This window comes from Thunnus maccoyii, chromosome 5, assembly GCF_910596095.1.
Source record: "Thunnus maccoyii chromosome 5, fThuMac1.1, whole genome shotgun sequence".
Taxonomy (NCBI): domain Eukaryota; kingdom Metazoa; phylum Chordata; class Actinopteri; order Scombriformes; family Scombridae; genus Thunnus; species Thunnus maccoyii.
Window position 1 is genome coordinate 7,894,658 of NC_056537.1, and position 20,890 is coordinate 7,915,547.

Below are 20,890 nucleotides of genomic sequence, written 5' to 3' on the forward strand. Positions count from 1 at the left end.
AGCCTAACAAGCGACAAACAGCATGATTCTTGTATGTAGCTTTGAAGTCGAAAAATTGGCCGCAATCTGTCTTAATACAGTTAGTGATGCCCGATATTTTCTTTCAAAAACTGATTCCAATAAGAGCAGTGAAAAAAAATCAACCTCATCAGATGGACAGCTTGCCATTCCTGAGCTGCCTGGCTTAAACAGACCACTCTGACTCCGAGAGCTAACCTGGGGTCAGCCTTATTAAAGCCTCACACGCACACAAGCGCACACTACAAACAGCCATTTGCTAAACTGGGGGTCATAGAAAACAAATAATAACATCAAAGAGGTCAAACTGCCGATGGAGTGCTTTGATGGTACCGTGCTCAGAGTGGGGCCGCGCTGAGTGGGCCCCAAATTGAGAGAGGATGGGAGGTAGTCTTAATTGAGAATGGGAGGCCGCTAATTAAAAAAAGAAAGAAGTGAACGGGGTAAGGAGAGACTTAAAGAGAGAGGCTGAGTTCACACAGAAAAGCAACAAAACACACCACAGGAGTATTTCTCTTGCACTCTGCATCATGACGGCGCCTTAACACAACATCTAAATTGTACAAAGAGAGCAATACTAACACGTCTTTGATTCCACAATTTGAGGCTAATTGAGAACAATGAAGAAAAAAGCAAACACTGGGTATGTATGATCTTTTATTCATGTCTTTAATCAAGCAAATGATTCTCTCTTGGATGCATTTTTCTCTTAGGGCACAATTAAGGGCAATTCTGACCAGAACAACTCAAAGGCTTGTACACTAAGCAGTTCTTGTGATATTAATAATGATAACAAATAGTCGGCAAAAAAACACACTTCTGTGAAACATCCCTGCAAACATTTCTGTAAGAACTTTTTTTTTTTTTTGTGGTAGACAACGGTTCAATATTGCCTGACAAAACTTGAAAGGCAGAGGACTCAAAAAGTCACCCTTTCAATCGAGCGACTGCAAGTTGGAATCCCCTGAGCGCCGTTCACACTCTGTGGCTCTTGCTGACCCGTCTGAACACGTTCCAGTTGTCTGCAGAACCAGTTATTCTGTTTCCTCTCTTTTTTAACCCCCCTCTCTTCCCTCCATTCCTCAGCTCCACACGCCCTGCCACTCATCTGCAGATGGCAGATCTGACACCTGGAGGATGCTGGGTAATCAGAGAGACAGCTGGCTGCCCAGTAGAGGAGAGTTGCCACAAAACGCACATGCTCACACACACACACACACATACACACACACACACACACACACACACACAGTAACAGTCTTGTGTGCTGGCATACACTCACATTCATACTGACGTGCATGCATTCTGCACAAAACAGCCAATGCATTTCTACATACGTTGACATGTGCATACCATATAAACATATATAAACTTGTATTCATAATGTGCACTTCCTTTTAAATAATATGTAGAACTCATTCATTGGACAAATCATATACAAGTGTGGTGCAGGGTAAAAGAGGGTGATGGTGTCATAAATGATAAGCTGTATGTTATTGTTATTGCAACTAATTGTGTGCAGGAGTGGTACGATATTACAATCTCTGAGGGTGTGGCAGGAGAGTTTATGGATATAGATTTCTGTACCGGCCCCTGGAGATTTTCAAGCACCTACATGTGGATATTTAACTCTCTGTGAACTGCAACATCCATTCACATGACGTTTAGAGAACTTTTTTTTAACTAAGGCCTAAGAATTTTCAAAGGGAAGGCAAAGAAACCTACAAGGCTTACAAGATTCGATATCATCATCTGATGGCTTGCAGCGGAATCATATTGCCACAACACTGTGTGATGCAATTGTGTTGTTATTTTACAAAATGTTGTTGCTCAAATTTCAATAAACTGCAATTAAAATGATTCTAATTTCATCCATAATGCTCAGCCCAGCAGTACAAAGGGCTGTCCCAAACCTGAAGAGTAGTGGACTACATCATTGAGTTACTGGAACCCCACACCACCCAAACAGACCCATACAGACAAGCTACCACACACTGTCTCAAACCTCAACCCCACATTAACTTCTTGTTTTAGGATTTCTTTTGTTCTTTTTCTTCCACATACACAGTTTTAAAAAGGCACATCATGTTTGTTTTTTCTGTCTTTTTCCATCTCACTGTCTTGTCCATGTTCTCCCACATGCCCACTCCAACCGTTGCTCCTCTTGTCTACCTCTGAAGGCGAGCTGACATAGGAGACCCAGGCTATAAAGCCATTCCAGGCTTCTCCTGACAACTGCAGGAAATAACGGCTACCTTTTTGGCCCACTGTCCAACAGCTGTAAAATGGCACATGTTACCCTACCGTTGAGCCAGCGGTAAAAAGCACCTGTCTGGAAAAGAAACTTAAAGAAGCAAAACGAACGGCCAGAAACTTGCTTTTGGCAGAGGGAAAGCCGTGACATCGCAGCATTCAGATACAGATAGTAACAAGAGAGGTAAGAAATATGGTGCACGTAGGATGACCAGGTGTCTCGCTTTATTGCAGGACTGCATAGCATTTCTCTCTCTTGTCCTGCATCCCACATATTGACGATGTCCCGCATTTTTATTGGCTCGAGTTTTCAAAAGTCGAGTCGACTTTTCTAAAATCTGGTTTTTGTCCAATGGCTGTGAAGAAAGCAGGGAAAGACTGTCATCACGGGTCTGTGTTTGATGCAGGGCTTCAGACTAACTTTTTTCACCACTGTCGCAGAACCGCGGTGCCCGCAGATACAACTGCAATCCATACATCACTTCTGTCCACGTGCAAGCTATGTTTAATAAGTGTTTAAGGCTTAGATTATAACAAAAAAGACCACAATAAAATATAGAAATCGACTAAATGTAGGCCTATGCTTTAGCTAATATACTCACACACAGCCAGGATGGCGCCATGTTAGAGCCAGTAATAGTAATTATAGCAACAGCATGAAAAAAACGTGCTCCGTTGTACTGCTCAGTACTCGGTACAGTCACTTACTAGGGAATAGTTTAAAATAAATAAATAAATAAATTATTTAGAGGCGCCCATGGAAGATGTCTGTTCATCCCAAACACATTTTCTACAGTCTCTGGGACGATGGGACACCGTTAGTCTCAAGAAAGTCTCAAGGAAACTACTTATAACTGGGTGAAGCTGGTGCGAGGTGATTCTCAGAGAGTTTTTTGCGAAATTTGCCAGTTATTTTTCATTTTCAAACGGGGGAGAGTACGGCATGACGCGACACTGTACATGTGAGGCTCAAAAAGTGACGTGCCAATCTATGGGTGCGTTTCTACTGAAACCCAAAGATGATTGCCAGACATGAGCGTTTACCACACTGTGTAGCACTCCCAAACATACAGGTCAGCAGACTATGGTAGTAAGCTAGCACCGGTCAATTTTCCAGACTCAAAAAAAAAAATGACATGTGGTCGTCAACATCAACCAGAGGGCAAAGCATAGAGATGTTATGATATTGGTAACATGTCCCACATTGTCCCACACAAAAATACTCTTTGTCCCACATTTGGTTTGTTGGGATCTGGTCTCCCTAGGTGCACGACAGGGAGATACACTGTATTATATTCAGAGCGAGGCCTGCACCTGCACAATGAATGCACGCATTCACGCAACAAAATATGCACAGTCTCAAATGTTGTCTTGTAGCAGCTGTCAATGCCACTTGTGCAGACGCGGACACACTGGAGTAAGAACAATGGAACTCTATGAGACAGAAGCTCTCTCAATGAGCTTAGCACCACATGAGGCTCTGTGCTGCCACTTCCATGTCTGCACCATAGGAAACAGAGTATGGTTCCAACTAATCATATGGGCAATTAAACCAGAATGAGGTTCAGTTGACCCATAAATGATGAGCTTATAGCAAACGTTGACTCTCAGAGGACCACTCGCCATGTCGTACAAGCCTTGTAATGTTTCTGTTGTTATTTCTCTGTGTTTTTCACTCTTGGGCTGTGAGCAAGTAACTGATGATTCTATTATCACTAAGCTATAATTTTACTGTATTTCACACTTTGAAATTGTTACTGACAGCGTGTCAAACTTAGCACTGCTCAGGTTTCACACTGGATGTAATGTTTTTGCCCAAAGCTTAATCCTATCAACCCTTACTCTTACAAAATATCATTATTTGGTACTGTTTTGCCTTGCCAAACACATTTTGGAGAAAACGTAAATCCTTTTTGAACATTTATTGGAAATACTTTTTTTAAAAGCTGTTTACGTTTGAAACAATATAGTTCGTACTGATTGTGAATGCATTTAAAGCTGTTTTGAATGGCCACACTTGCGAAAAGCATGACATCATAGATAGGGTTGAGATGCAATGATCAGTTAAATAGGTATGATGGCGAACACTCTCAGACAGGCTTTTTTCAAAGGCATTCATGGTGATGCACTCATTTGTAGGAATGAAAAAAAGAGATGATATGAGAGGTGCTCAAACTGTGCCTAATTTCTCACCTCCGCACACCTGGACACTCTCTGTGTGGAGTGGGCACGCGCTTGTCTAATTGTCTTTTTCAGGAAGTTTTTAAAAAATTTTCTGAAGCATGATGGAAGGGGTTGGCAGTGGGGGTTTGACAATCCAACATGCATACTGAGGCTGAAGTATACTGACCCCTTTATATCACAAAGAGGCCACAGGTTGGTTGGTTGGTTGGTTGGGTGTACAAAGAACAAGACTTTGACATCAGAGATCAAGGTTTGCATCCTGCATCCCATGTGTGGTTAGGATTAAGTTAAGGTGACTGAAAGATAGCATTTCTATAAACATGTTTCTTTGTGGTTATGTTGATAAAAAAAAGATTGGGTCGCCCATGTGGGTGGGCAAACCTCTACTCAGCACACCTTTAATAAGCCTTAATAAATGGAACAAGGGAAGGGGATGTTTGCATGAGTGAAAAACCTTTGTGTTTCCTTCACAAGACCTAGGTGAACATTACAAAGGCTTAAGTGACAACATGTATTCTCTCCCAAGTCGCTGTTAACATGAAATATTGCTAAAGTGAAGGGTGGGAGGGAGGGAAAGGGTTGGTAGGGGCAAGCGCCAGCACATACATCTAAACCTCGCCCCTCAGCTCGCTACCCTTAGGAGATTACATTATGGTGCTCACCATTGTCCCGCTTCTTCAAGACAAAGCCTGTTCCACTGTGCAAACAGCGCGCCTTGGAAAGATTGTAAAAACAAGAGGTGAATGTCAAAGGCAGAAGTGAATAGGATCTCTCCCTTCTTTTGTCAAGCTGGTGAGGTATGCACAAACACATCGCTGCGTGACAGAGAAGAAAGGAGGGCCTTGTGAGGGAAGGAGCCGGAAAAAGTTGGAGCGTCTTCGCATGAAAAGGCCAATACCGTGAGAAGTCGCCTGCTTGACTCCTGGGTCTATAGAAAAACCCCTCTACAAGTATTTGGATGAAAGACCCCCAAAACACACAGAAGGCAATATGCTAAAGACAAAACAAGGCCTGGAATGATGACCTATCGCTGCAAAGAGAAACGTTTCCTTGGATATAAACCATAAAAATGGCAAAACTTTTTTGAATCCAGCAAAAAAGATAAAGATACAACAAAATCATTTATTCGTCATAACAGTAAACATTCGCTGCAAATTAATATCAGATGTATGAAGACCAGCCAACCACTGCTAAGCTACCACTGTCCCAGCCTGAAGTCAACCTTGTCACGACCCAAACAAGGCTTTAACTGTCAGGGGCAATTAATGAGGTCGACCTCGGCTCCCTCTAATTTACAAGGCCAGCGCCAGCCTGTAATTAATTGCTGCGTGCATAAATGTAAATGAGTCCACTGGGGAAGCAGAGGGAGAAAAAAACGGCTGTCAAGCCAATACTCCAGCAGGGAGCAATCTGCAAGAGAGGGAAATGATTTAGAGGACAGCGCACAAATCTGCTGCTCCGTAAAACACGGAGAAGCCGAATGTGAGGGGAGGCTTGTTAAGATGGAGGAGGTGGTCATCAGGAATGGTTAAAAAAAAAAAAAAAAAAAAGAAAAACTGTGGTAGCAATAAATATTAACTGTTTTATTTCAATCTTCTCCTCCCTCATATGTCTACAATTTGTATTCATAAGAGAAATCAAACACACAGTTTATCTCATCTGCCAGACCAAAACCCTTCCACCTCACACTGCTCTTACTTCTTTCACTGTGGTGACGTGTTTTTCCAAAGAATAAATGTATATATTTCATTTTATGATGCAAACATTCTACACAAGATCTAGACTTTTTTTTCTTCACTTGAATTTTCCACAATTTTATCTAGAAGTGCATTTTTGCTGCTCTGTCTGTAGCTGAAACAGAATTCAGCACACATTCCTGTCTGATTGAAGTCTGTGAGATTCAGTCTGAGAGATCAATTACATGGCTGATAATTATCGATCTGATATCCACTAAGCTGCATTTTCAGTCCTTAGATGTTCATGATGTTTGCGCACCTTATTTGTTCCATCTCTATTTGGGGTTGTTTACCATCAGAGACCATTATTTTTTAACTTATATTATCTGGGGAAATTTGATGGATCGTGTATTATATTTTAAGCTACATTCACACATGTTGGCAGCTGGATACGTCCCAGTACAACCTTCCAGAAACAGCTCCACAAGTGGAACTGGGAACTTATGGAAATTTTAATTGGACGAATCAAGTGGTGACAAGAAAATGCTGTAACTATCAACTGGCCGTGTACTAACTTGATGCGTTTGATTAGTCAAACAAGTCTCTTAAGACGTAATTCTTTTAGGATGAAAGTGTTTGGGTTACGTCAAATTGGTCGGATGTTTTGTTCTCTTCAAGCGAATATACATAATGACTCCTTCCATCATCACTATTATTATCTTGTACCTTATCCTCCACCAGCAAAAGTCATGGAAGTTGCACAATGACAAAGAGCACATAAAATCAAAGAGAGTCAGGCAGAAGAAATATGTAATCATTCATGGCAGCTACAATAGCAGCTCTCATTCATAAATCTCCTGCACAAAAGGCCGCCGCTTAACTCCCTTTGTGTGGAACAAACAGGCACAGAAACCATTGTCCATTGAAACCTGCACAAATGTGAGGAAAACACACGTGAAATCCACAATGTATGGGTCAAAGTAGTGACACTTAAAAACACACACACACACACTCGGCAGGCCCTGCAACAGCCACAATAGCGTCTTTATGACATAAGCTCCTTTTCACTACAGTGCTTTACAAAGGCAAATGAGATTTTTCCTATGCAGGCCTCCAGCAATAACAATTGACATCACAGGCCAGCCTACGTATGTTTCCCATATTAAACAGGGAGACACAGTGTAAGCTCCTTGAGAATGAGACTAAACAGCTTGCTGAGGCAGCGTTTTCCCTCCTCCAATGGCAGGCCCTCCTACGGGGTACCATCGACTTAAGGGACTGTGGCAAAGGCCTGTTTTATTTGGTTACACATCGGCCGCGAGCCAAGACAAATTAACTATGTCTAACAATACAGTAGTACAATTGACCTGATTGGTCGTTTCCAATTTATTCTCATTTCAGACTGAATGATTTGCTCCCAAAACATGAGGTTGGCATTAGATGCGGGGAAAACACAACAGGTGGGTCCCATGAAGTGCTTGTAATTCTCCTCAGATGGCTCACACAGGAACACACACAGTGCTGCTACCATTAGCATTAAATGCATCTTATGTATTCTTGTGTGTGAAACCTTCTGGCACAAATGTCAGCGGGCCACAACGATGCCGTCTGTCCTACCATCTAAAGTGTGTTGAATTACATGGTGGAAACCTGAGGTCTGAGCCCAGTCAGCTCGATACCCGAGCCAGCGCCACTCCTCTGCACACCCCGTCATCACTGAACACCACACTCCACACTTCTGCTAATCCAACAGCATGTACCGTACATAGCATGCCATATACAAATAGACATGAGCCAGGAGCGTGTCAGGAGTATGTCATTTATGAATACGTTCCCAGGCGCTATATAGCCCTGGGAACTTCATGACACAAGGAATGAACCTGATGTGTGTATCTCACGAAGACATGCTGCTTTCAAAGCTGTCCGACAAGCGGTACATTTCTATTCTGAGCCACACATACCATACACAGCCTCCCTCATTCTCTCTCTTTCTCTCTCTCTCTTTTTTTTTTTTTTTTTTTTTTACTGTTGCTTCTCTCCACTCTGAGCCAAAACACTCACCACCATCTCATGATGACAACAGCTCAATTAAAGACTTCTTTACAGCCTAGAAACCATGGCAACGCCCTGCGTAGACAAGCTGGCTGACGACCAATTGGATTTGGGCTTTGGAGCGGTGGGTGGGACCACGTTATCCTGGCCCTCACTACTTCACCGCAGGGTCATTTCGGAGGCCTCGCACCCCGAGCCCTGCTGCCACGCCCCATTACTCCAAACCACTACAAGTGGTAAAATGAAGGTTAGCCGGCCTGCTCTGGAGGAGAGTGACACTTCTGTGAAGGGAAGTACAGGAAAGAATCAAACTATAAAAGCAATAAACATAAACTTAGAGTACAATCAAACCAGGATTGTATGAAGTTGTTTTGGATTTTTTTTTTTTGTAACTCTCACTTTGTTTATCCAGATGAAAACATCATATTCTGTAACATATAACCACAGATTCCTGAAAAGTCTTGGTTGTATTCCAAGAACATTACAGCCTTTTTTTTTTTTAAGGGTGAGAACTTAACTGTTACAAATTTTCAATAATGAGCTCTGTTTTTTAAAGGGGACATATCATGCACATTTCCAGGTCTATATTTATATTCTGTGGCTCTACTGGAATATCTTTGCATGATTTACAGTTTAAAAAAAGCCCTTATTTATTTTATGCTGGTGCTTTTATGCAGCCCCTCAGTTCAGCCTCTGTCTGTAACAGGCCGTTATAGCTCTTTAAGTACTCTTTAAGGCCCCCCTCCCAATGGGTTCAAGCTATCATGCTTGGAGATTATGGGAGTCACCAAAAATATCTTCAGATTTCAGCTTTGATAACTGGCCATGTTAACTTGGCAAGACAATGACACCTAGTAGGAATTTATGAGGTACAATATAAATTAGTTGAACAAATGAAAAACGTTCTTCAAGAAGGCACCTAATTCATATCTGTAACCTTATTTGTGCTTATTAAAATGCAATAATAAAAGCAATTTAAACATAGATTGACTTTTAAAATGACTCTCCACTGATTCTATATACCAAGATTATTTTTTTGGTCATGGTGAGGAGGAGGAGGTCTGAGAAAATAACAAAGGAGTCTGAAAGATGTGGGAGTTTAACAAGCATGCAGGGTCTAAGGAAGAGTTGCATTTCGGGAATTGTAGGTTCTAGTATTTTTGGAGTTTGACCCACAGTAGAGACAAACTCAGAATATCTCAGCCTTTTGCTCTTCAATTTTTACCTTTGGTTTTTTAATTCATCCTTAGCACAATGAAAATGCAAATTTAAATACCTTAATTGCCTTGAAATAGTACTTTTTGTTCCATTTTGGTAGCATTCTTACCAAATTAAATTCAATCCTTCAGCAGGCAATTTTATTATATTGTTACATACCCTCCTTTTGCCATCCAGGGCTTCCTACTACTTTCAGTTTCTATCTAACTGTATTTGCACAATGACCACTTATCAAGGCTCAGGCTGTTTATGGCTGAACAATGTAAAATTAAAGGAGTTAAAATAGAAGAGTAAACTCCCATTTTGTGGTCTGGACCAAAGAAAGTTAGGTGTGATTGCACACTCAGTATGTTTTATCACTGTATGTGTTTTGAAATGTGTACCTCAGTCTATGTGTGCAGTCTGCTTGTGTGTGCTTGCTATCCAAGCCAAAGCACGCATGCACAGTGGCGAGCGGTACTGATTTGACAGTCTGAGCAGTGTTCCCCACTTTCAGCAGCTCCCTCAAATCGGTCCCAGAGAGGCTCACTGGAACAGCACAGGAGGCCTTTTCTTTGCCACAAACATTTCAGCACTTTCTTTTTTCTTCTCTATTCTTGATCAGGCTCACTTACAGAGGGAGTCCATAAAGAAACCTGCAGTGTGCCTGCTACAATGGCTCGAGGAACAACTTGTTTTACTTATCTTTGTCGACAGCACATAAAGCAAGAAACTGTGAACAAATTCACAAGCGTAGCAACTAAGAGTTTTCGGTGCAACATCAACAGTAAACTTTCATCAAAAAGTAGAGCAAATAATTCTTTGTGTTTGTTTTAAACTGCAGGGAGTGCCACAGGGGTGGGGTTTGTGTGTTAAGGCATTTCAAAGAGTGTCAAGTCGGCTGTCAATCACACAAAAGATGAGTAAATGTATCTTCAAACACTTCTATTCGATTGTCAAAACTCCCAGGTATTTGTATTGTCTTATATATATATCAAAGCCCATCCATCTGGTTCTTAACCAGCATTAAACAAACCAGGAGTGTTTGCTAATGACACTCACTTTCCAATATTGACTCCCTGCATTGACTTATTGAAGTTAGGAATCATCTTAGGGCATTTACTTATAATATTTTTGAGGAGAGTCTCATTAAATGTCTCAAATATTTCCTGATGAACTCATCTACTAGGAAAACTGTTTTTAATCCCAAACCAAAAAAACCTCATACAGAGAATAATCACAGAAGCACTGCTGAATTACACACTATTAGTTCTAACACACATTGCAGCAATGTTCAGGAGACATACTCAATGAGAATAAAGCTCTATAAAAAAAAAACAATGCTTTGAAAAAAAAAACATACATCTTTGTGAATCAAGGCAGCTCTGAAGAGTGATGATTATGAACAACACTTGTCCTTCATAAACAGCTCCCAGACCATATAACTTCCCTGCATACAGCTTCGAGACAAAGATCATGTTGCACTTTACCACCCTTGAAAAACACTGACACTTCAGCAGAGACAGTGTTTCACATGCTAACAACAATATCATCCTGCCTTTTGTCATATGAGTCCCATATCATAATAAAAAGAGGAAAATAAAGTATGTGTATGGGTGGGGGGGGGGGGGGGGGGGGGGGGGGGGGGGTTGTCTGTATTTGACACAAAGATGAAGATGTGAGTTCATCCATCTCAGATAACAGCTGTCTGGTACTGACAGCTCTCTTTTATAGTACTTATACCTTCAGTCTTGGTTGTATTTAATGAAACACAAAAGGGGGAAGCAGGAGCAGACAGCAAGAAAAAGTGTAAGAGATATAAGCAGAATGGGAGGAGAACTATACTGTAAAAGCTCCTGGACATGCAGACATGCTCACATGTGATTTCCTTCTCCCATAAAATCAACAAGAGCAGTGTAATTTCCAAAGCATCTGCTGCTGCTGCAAACTCAAGGCCATACTGACTGACAGATAAAGAGCCACCAGAGCACAAGTGTCAGTCACCTGGTCACCCTGTAGTCTTGTTAGAAATACCAGAACCCAACAATCTGATTGGCTGAACCAAAGAAACTGACCACAGCACTTCAACCCAGTAAGTTATGTCGAGGAATTATCAGATATTCAATTCTGGGGGAACATTTTTCCAGGACTTCTTGTTTTTAATATTTACTTTTGGCGACTGAGTCTGGCAAATCTTAGATGTCCATCAAGAGCAACAGAGAAAAAACAGGCTGAGTTAAATCTTTTTACAATGATTCTGCCTCCTTAAAGTGAAACAATAAAGTTACAATGATGGGATTTCCATGACCAAACAGCAATGAATAATAACTTGTGAGGATAATCTATTTTGCATGCAACATCAGAGAAGAGGATTTTTTTATGCTGTATATCCCTTAAGGGGAGAAAAAATCATTAGTCAAGAGTCAACACTCAGTATTTAGACTAAGAGAATCCAGCTTGTAAGAGTGTTAAAATTCTCTCCAGCTTAATTTTGTTTTTAAAGACAGTAAATTAATTTGTTTAATTGTGTATTTAGTTCAGTTTAACTATACTGGTCAAGTAGTGGATGTTTCACTTTGTAAGTCTTTGGAAGATTTCATAAACGGGTCTTTGTTTGACCTTTTCTCCACTTTGGTCTTTGCACTGACTTATCCGTAACCTAACTGGGTTCAGTTTCACAACGCATCGTAACTTTTTTCCCCCTTTTTTCCCTTAATCAGACCATCATTTCAGGTCACCATGCATAGGACAACACTTTGGAATTCAAATTCTTCAATCCATTTGGGCACCCCACCCTCTGTGTTCCTTACACTGACAACATAACAGCATCAGGATGCTTTTTGGGTCAGTTTAGTGCAGTTCCTCTCGGCAAAATCAGACTGATGAGAAAATGTTTGCTGACTGCTTCAAATGCTGGAAGTGTTTAAGAAGCAGCTACATAGAAAATAAAGTCATTTCGCTGCTGATCTTTTGGTTTTTCTTTACAAATTATCCAAATTGACTTCTCCTCATTTTTGTATGCATGAATGAACTTTGACCTGGCCTCCAAAAAAGTACTTCAGCACAAAAGGAAAATTCCACCCTGCAGTACAGGGTATGTACGGTATATCAGAAGTTGAATTTGTTCAGTGCATTCCAGGAATTATTTTATGTTACTTCAATTACTGAGTTTCTACATTTCCTAGAACTATTCTAAACAAGCCCCAGAAACAGCATTTCTCTCTGATATGTCAGCGGAGAGTTTTTCCACTTGAGAAAAAGTGAGAGTGCAGCAAGAACGATGCTGCAATTTTCCAAGGCAAGATGTCCACAAATCACTAAACAAACGAACAGGAAACCAGAGAAAAAGCAACACCGTAGACAACATTCATTACCGATAAACGCAGCACAAAAAAAAAAAAGAAATTAAAGCAAGGGTTAAGTTTAGAGTGGATTTAAACACCCCCTTCTTATTTTTCTCTCTCTAGGCAGGATGCAAGATTTGTGACTGTGTTACCACTGCAACAGTCATTTGTCAAAGGCTCTTGTGTAAACCATACATTTATAAATCTTACTCAACGCTTCGCAGGTACACAAAAGGTATTTTTAATGTTAGTCATTAGGAGACAGTGACACACACCCTGATGCACAAAGAAACGACAGTCAGTGAGACAGAAACCAGTCGAGGAGGAGGATGAACTTCGTGAACTTGAGCTGAGCTGTGCATCAGGACGCCAAACAATATGAGCTGCTGCTGAGAACATGACGAGGACACACCGTGAAGACGCTGGCTAAATACTGTATGTAAAGATGTGAAATGAAGAGGACGAGGGAGTGTGTGTGTGTGTGTGTGTGTGTGGGGAAAGGATACTGTTGTCATTAGGGGCTGGTGTGTCAGGTAAGCTCTCATTCAGAGCTTTGTAATTGGATGGTGGGGAGCAGGTGTTGGAGAAACAGCGGCAAAAAGAAAAGGTTACCCCGACCATTGAAAGAGAGGAGAGAGGAGAATGAACGCTGTGGCTCGTTATTCTCCACTCTGAGGAAAAATGAGGAAGCTGTTTCCAAGGTTATGTGGTGGTGTGGAGAACAGAGGAGGGATCTACACAGCAGTACGCCCACCCAGCGATACATACACACACACACACACACACACACACACACACTAAGAGTCAAGAACATACATACATGCATGCAGAAGGGCCAGCCAGTAAACACATGACAAGGACACACCAGACACACAGAGACATGTTTTTACATTATACACACACAAAACTGTGCACAAGGACATGTATGCATACAAAGAGAGCAGATAGACCCATGCACACACACACACACACACACACACACACACACACACACACACACACACACACACCTATAAACACATTTACATATACAAAAGCACCCTGAGTATTTTGAGTCAAAATGCACATGAGCACACTTAGTAAGACATAGAGGAACATTTGACAGCTTTGTTTATGACAATAATCATCACAAAAACATGGCAGATACAAAAGTCCATAAATATAAGCACACACACCTAATCTCGCAATGCGGTTGAGAAACTTATGGGCATCTGCCAGCGTGCTTCAAGTGCTCATTCTCTGGGGCTTCAACCTTTCTTTTTCAGCAGTAACACTGCAATTTGGGTGTGCCGTTGGGCCAGAGATAAGTATAGGCTGACTAATATGCACTTAGGACCCAGGGAGAAATACTTAGGCCTAAATGTTTAATTTGTGTTTGTACAACACATGTCCAATTTGGGGGCTGGTGTCTTTTTCAAAGAGCCCGACAACAAATAATTAGGACTCTCCAGATCGGCCACAGGCTTAAAATGGTGGAGTGATGGTTTTCCGATGAAGGTGAATGACATCTTCCAAAAAACAACATGTGGAAACACTTAAATCTGCAACACCACGGTCAGATGGAAGACAGGCATTCAGCTCAATAGACAGGGTGAATAACATAACAGTATTGCTAAAAAGGGGGTGAAACATCATGATGCATCCTATAAATGCAATTATATACAGTTTCTTTCACATATCACAGTGTTGCGGGTGTCTGATAAATGCAAACTCACGGTCATTATCACAAAATTCAGATCATTCCCTTCCCTCCTCAGTCTCTCTCTCTCATTCTAACTTACTTTCTCTCAGCTGTCATGTCCCTTAATCTTTAGTCTTTCCAACTGCTTGAACCCCTTTTCTGCCACTAAAGAATCCCTCTTTACCAAACCAGAGGAAAGGGCCACTCAAGAGTCCAATAAATAGCCTATGTGGTATATTGGAATAACGTGTGAGCGACGGCCAGTTCTCTAAGTATGAGAATTAGATTCTGAGGTTGGCCCTTGCATTAGATTAACACATGCATGCACATTTTCAGGGCATAACATTAGGGGCAAAGGGAAAGAAATATGATTTGATTTACAGAGTGGAATTTAGTTTAAAAATAGGTACTTTTTTATGTTGTTGTTGTTGTGATTTCTGACAAGAATTAAACTTGAGTTGATGCTGGAAAAGGGCTTGAAGACCTAAGAGAGACAGAGAGAGAGAGTGTGTGTGTGTGTGTGTGTGTCAGTGATGTAGTCAGAAAATCTTATTGCTTATATCAAATCAGAAAATCAGAAAATGAAATAAAATCATTATCTGTGAGTCCACAGGCCCAAAAATATTAACCTACATTTTATTTTTGACTGAAGAAAATAGTCGGTAAGATTTTTTTTTTTTAAATACAGAAAATGTAGCTTAAGCTCTTAAAAAATGATAGAATTAATTTTCATCTTGCAAATTGTTCTAATTTATCAGATATTATAGGTGACGATAAGTACACTTCTCCTCCAGATAAGAGGAGCATTTTATGCACAATTCATTTCATGTTTCAGACAAGACTAGAGCGCACAGTGACCGGCCGCTGTATTAAGGCTTGTGCGCCTGTTGTCAGCGCAGGTCCCCCCACACAAGAAGAAGAAGAAATGAAAAAAGAAAAAAGCTTGCAGGTCTCCCTCAGACAGCGGAGAGAGCGCAGCCATGCAGCACGGGACAATGTGCTGAATTGGCAGCCTATATATAAGTCTGCCATTTGGACACTCTAATGCCACTTTACCTTATGAGGGAACTTCAACCCGCAGCACCTGCTCAAAACAAAATGCCATAGGAGATCAACTTCTGCGACCCCCCCTGCTCGGATTGTTTTTCAGACAGACACTCTCACTTACAAGAGAGAGGAGGGGGGGTTGGTGGTCTATAAATTGTTCTGCCACAGTCCAAACAATTAAACAACTTGTTGGAAATTGTGATTTACTGCGCAGGCGGGTGTGGGCATGTCCAAACTGGCAACTGGAGGATCTGTCAAGCCGAGCAGTTATAGGCTAAACCGGAATAAAGAAGTGATTTGGTGTGCAAATAAACATGTGTACGCGTAAAGTTGATGCTGTGAATTTAACATTCTCCCTAAGCTGCACAAATGACAAGTAATTAATATACAATGGCTTCAAGTTGTTTAAATAGCTTCAGAAATCAGTTAAATAATTATCCGGACTCTGCGTTTCCTCTTTAGCGGTTTTCGAATTCATTTTTGTCATGCATGTGTGATATCTCTCTCTCTCTCTCTCTCTCTCTCTCTCTCTCTCTCTCTCTCTCTCTCTCTCTCTCTGTTCCTCCAAAGGCTCCTTATCTGCAGACGAGCAGCGGCTTATCTTGGAGGTGTAGAGTGGCTCTAAATATGGGGAACACCCCGAAGTGACTCTATCAGGCTTTTCCAGGCCGTCGTCGCGCGTCTTGTCCTCTTATACCCTCTGTCACATCCTCACCGTGAACCCGGGGCAAACTTTCACACAGGAGATTGACATCGCTCATGTGCGTGACTGACTGTCCGAGCTGCAAGCTCTTCACTCCGGATAAGAAACTCGTCCCTGCCCATGACTCGACTTCACATGCCCGCAATTAAGTTCACACAGTAGCTAAACCAGCGCTGCCACTCTATCAGGCTTCATAACTGACAAGTGGATGTTTTTATCACCCACAAAGCAAAGACGTATGATCCAAGCTTTAAACGCTGTGGATCACAACATAAAGAAAAAGCAATGATCGCACTTTAAAATCACAAAGGAGGGGAAAAAAAGAAACTTACAGACTAATTTCTCAACTCTCTCGCCGTGCTGGGACACTTCACTGTCCTGTTCCCCCCGGTATTGTCTCCCAATGGATCCGTGTTAGGGCTCCGGATCTATTTTAATTTATGACTCATGCATTCTTCTAGGGTCAGTCGCCGTGACCTCCGGGGGGGAAAGTTAACTTGGGTCTAAAGACGCCCCTCTTTCGCCCCCCTGTACTGTCTATTTCTCTCTATTGTATCCCAGTACATGTTAGGGGGGGGGGGGGGACGCAAGGCACGACAGATTGGCTGCAGGCAGAAAGGTGCGTCTCTGGAGGTCCAGCGAAGCCGGGGACGCGCACGAGGACCACAGCCTGTCTGGCAGAGCGCGAGGCGTTCACGATATTGGACAGAAGGCTACCGCTGTGTGGCCGAAAAAGAAACTACCAAAAATCCCATCCCACAGTTTCCAATGGGTCTGAATGGGATGAATTTAAAACCCCTCTAATTTCCTGCAACTCAAATTTTAAAATGAGCTTTAATAAAGATGTTTGGTGGCTTTACAAATCTCTTTAATTGATTCCTGCACACTTGCAGCATTTCATGTAAACTCGTTGTGGTGCTTAAGTAACTCTTTCATGTCTCTGTGAGTTTGAGCCTATAGAACAATGTTCTGGTGCTCCAGAACCGCTGAGCCATTTCTGTTAATACTGCGTGACAGTGATGAAGAGGAGGACGAACATAGTTAGTAAACTGAAGTTTATGCTCTGCTTTTCTTGCAAAATATTTTTTTGGATAAAAGTTACCTCGAAGACTTTAAATTTATAACCTAAGTTGTATAAAACTGGCAAAAGGAGATACAAACGCATAAGTTACTTGAAAGTCAAGATTTCTGTAATATTAGTGTGTTTTATCTATGTATGATGACAGATTTAAGGTCATAATTTTATTTTTTCAGCACCCCATCACCGTCTCTAAGGTGCGCCTGTGAATGAAAGTGTTGCAACACCACAACTTTTTGCAAAGTTTTCATAAATATATCGTTAAGCTACAAGTTCATCTCACAACCATACAGTTTTAGTCTGCTTTTTATAAGTTTAGTATTGGTTATTATAAAGGGAAATAACAGTATTTGTGATCATTTGTGTGTCATGGTGTCTGAGCACAACTATTAAATAACAACAACTGATAATAAACTCATTGCAGTGGTTATTATAAATGGTTATGGTTTATTTTAAACTGTCTGTGATGACTTTTTGTGACATAGCCCCATTTTAAACCATTCATAAATGACTCTACAGATTATTTCAGTCTAGTTTTCTGACACCTTAACACACAACTCTTCTAAAAATAATTCTGTGATCAGTAGTTATTTGGCGCAGGTCATGTTTGTCGACCGAGTCTAATCACGGCCCAACTGCAGGATTAAAGACACTGATGCAGCCTGAATCTGCTGCTGTCATCGCTGTTTGTTATGGAGAAGAGATAAACGGTGCGCACCGACTTTCAAAACAAGCAGCCCAGATTAGGACGCGCAGATCCCGGTGCTGTCCACACTGGTGTAACAGGACTTTTCTTACCTGTAGTCACTTATCAGGCACTTCGCTTCGCTGCGAGCTTCTTTCAAACTTGCAGATAGTTCAGGGCGATGATAAAGAGTTTCAGCGCTGAGACCAAACAAGAGGAGTCAGTTCAAACAGCCTTCAAATCCCGTGCGTAAAGTCACCATCGCTCAGGCATGTCGGGGACTTTAGTAACTCCTCTGTTTGCGCTCTGCCGAGGATCAGATCAGACAAATAAAACACTTCGACGTCGTAGTCAGAAGTGACGCTGCGCTCAAGCAGCTGTCATTCGGAGGATTTTTCAAAAACTATTTTAAGTTATTTCCCGTCTGGCACTATGTGGAGGTTAAGTGAGAGTGCTGGGCAGTGTCGGGTAAAGAGGCAGAGGCAGCCTAACCCCTCCTCTCTCTCTCTCTCTCTCTCTCTCTCTCTCTCTCTCTCTCTCTCTCTCTCTCTCTCTCTCTCTCTCTCTCTCTCTCAGTCATCTGTCTCCGTGCGTCTGTGTCACTTTCTTTGTGTGTATTGTTCATTAAAATATAACACAGTTCAACTTTTCCTCTCATCGCTGTCACACCTTTTTCGCTTTGTGTGTGTGTGTGTGTGTGTGTGTGTGTGAGTGTGTGTGTGTGCGTGTGTGTGTGTGTGTGTAAGCGCCCGTGTGTGTGAAGCCTGTACTGGTCACCTGCTCCTGGTGACCAGTTCGGATGCAAATGTAAGCTAATAATTTTTTTTTTTTTATTTAACTGTGGCTAAATTTGTCTTACACTATTGCGTGTGTGTGTGTGTGTGTGTGTGTGTGTGTGTGTGTGTGTGTGTGTGTGTCAGAAATAGACAGATGATTTTTTCTATCGATAAAAAAAAATAGTGTGTTGTTTATGCAAATTAAAGAAAAGCAAATGTTTTCTCCGTGTTAATATTTAGCCTGTAGGAATTAGAAATGTAAATATCTCACCAGCGCTCGTTAATCAATAAAAACACATTTTTACAGTCTAAAATTTTAGATGAAGTTTGTGATTAAAATAAATCTCTTTCTCTTTCAGAAGGTTCTTCTTCTGTTTTGTTTAAAGCAGATGTTGTAAAGTTGTTTTGTTCTTCATTTTTCTAAAGGAAAAAAAAGTATTTTATTGAGAAAACATAATAAGAAAGTGTCAGGCCTCTGCTTGGATAATTATATAAACCGTGTTAATCTCATTAAAGATAATACAAGCCCAAAAGCAAACACATGTCGTTTAATATCTCGATGATTGTGTGAAATGAAGTTTTAACGTCCTGTCAAGAGGTGTGAGCGCCTCTGGGCTCTTTCCTTATTACACTGACTCTTACGCCACCTTTTGGCGTTTTTAATGCAGGTCATCCATTCTAGGGTTTACTGTTGTAGGCTAGATGTCTATCAACCCAAAAAGTGACGGCCTGTGGAAATCCATAGCCTTTCTAAATATGCAAATCTAATTTGATGGCATTATGGAAAATAATTATGGCGCCTGGTCATTATCACAATTACAAAATGACGAGGGAATTAATTAGGCATATTATCATTATTTATTTTTTTGACTTTGTGTTCCTCCATTTCTCGTTGAAATGAAACACATTATTTTAAGACCAGATCTACTCTTTATAGCATATGACAAGTGCGTTTTTAGTTCCATCAGAAACAATGTCTTTGTTTCAGAGATGGAAATTTTGAGTAAAGATCGCCCCAGACATGTTTTAAGACATACAAACATTCTTTGTTGACTAATAATGTGTGTCTGATACGATTTTTCCATTAAAAAAAGTTCAATGACCTTGTTTAAACCCTTAAAATGGCAAATTACTTCTTCTCCCTCATTGAAAAATCCAAAAACCAATGAATATAGGTGACAAATACTACTCGTTTCAAAAGTTTAACTGCTGAATAAAATATGTATCCTACTTGTAAATTGTTTGGCTTCCTAACTAGCTGTGATGTCAGGTATACCTCTTAAACTCAGAGAACACAGAGAAACACAGCAGCACATGAATGTGAGAACAGCCTTCTAGTGTGAAACTGTGTACATACATTATTCTGCACAGTGAAGGCCAAACATCTAAGATAAGTAATAATAATAAGAAAAACACATTTTGAGAGGGGGAGGGGGGAACTTTAATGTGGGAGATTTTTCAAATCCCACTGCTCCTTGATCTTTTAAAAAGGTTATCCGAGGCTAATATGAAGCTTCAGCGGTCCAATCAAGTGAATATCTTTCAATGCTACAGTCTTTTTAGTGCTAAGGTCCCTCTTTTTACTTTCTCCTGAGGTGGGAAACACTGAGAGGGAATTTTATGCTACAAAGACTGTAAATGTGGCAGATATCCACTTTATTTGATTAACTCAGACTGCTGAAGCCTCATATTAGCTTCAGATAAACCTTTAAATATATATTTTGCACAAAATGACTGTGTGGACACACTGGATTTTGGCCCCCATCACTTATATTGAAAGCACATTTGAAGGGGATCTTTTAATGGCCAGTATGAACAGGAGGAATGATGACAGTGAGGAAATCCTCTTTCAGTGTTCATATGGACACCTGACTGTTGTTTTAAGACACACTTGAAACTTGTGAACCTATCCTTTAAGACGCCTCTAGACGTTTACAGGGTCAGTTGGACATAGTCTAATTGGCCTAATTATAGCCCCTAGCTTTAATCTGCTTCTATTTGCGAATTTATCTTAAATTGACAATGTTTTGCTCATTGAGCACGTTATATAAGTCTGCTAGTGGCGGCGGTACAAACCAGTTTTCAAGTAACTGTCTCTCTCTGGGTTTGGTTCAGTTTTAGCTTGTTTTAAGGGTGAAGTAACACAATCCAACGATGAGCGGCAGCAGAGAGTTAACATAACCCATAGCAACGCAA

The 20,890-nt window shown here is 41.0% G+C and overlaps 1 protein-coding gene across 2 annotated transcripts in view; it reads right to left on the reverse strand.

Annotated features, from left to right (window-relative positions):
- LOC121897969 (transcription factor SOX-6-like) overlaps positions 1 to 18,335 on the reverse strand; it is a 115,127-nt gene extending 96,792 nt beyond the window's left edge. The window contains exon 1 of one of the 2 annotated variants that reach the window (XM_042412802.1): positions 18,032 to 18,335. The gene's annotated coding sequence lies outside the window, so the exon portion shown is untranslated. Of the gene's footprint in view, positions 1 to 16,487; positions 16,668 to 18,031 lie in introns of those variants that run through there. The other variant, XM_042412801.1, reaches the window with a different exon arrangement.
- Between the last annotated feature and the right edge of the window lie 2,555 nt (positions 18,336 to 20,890).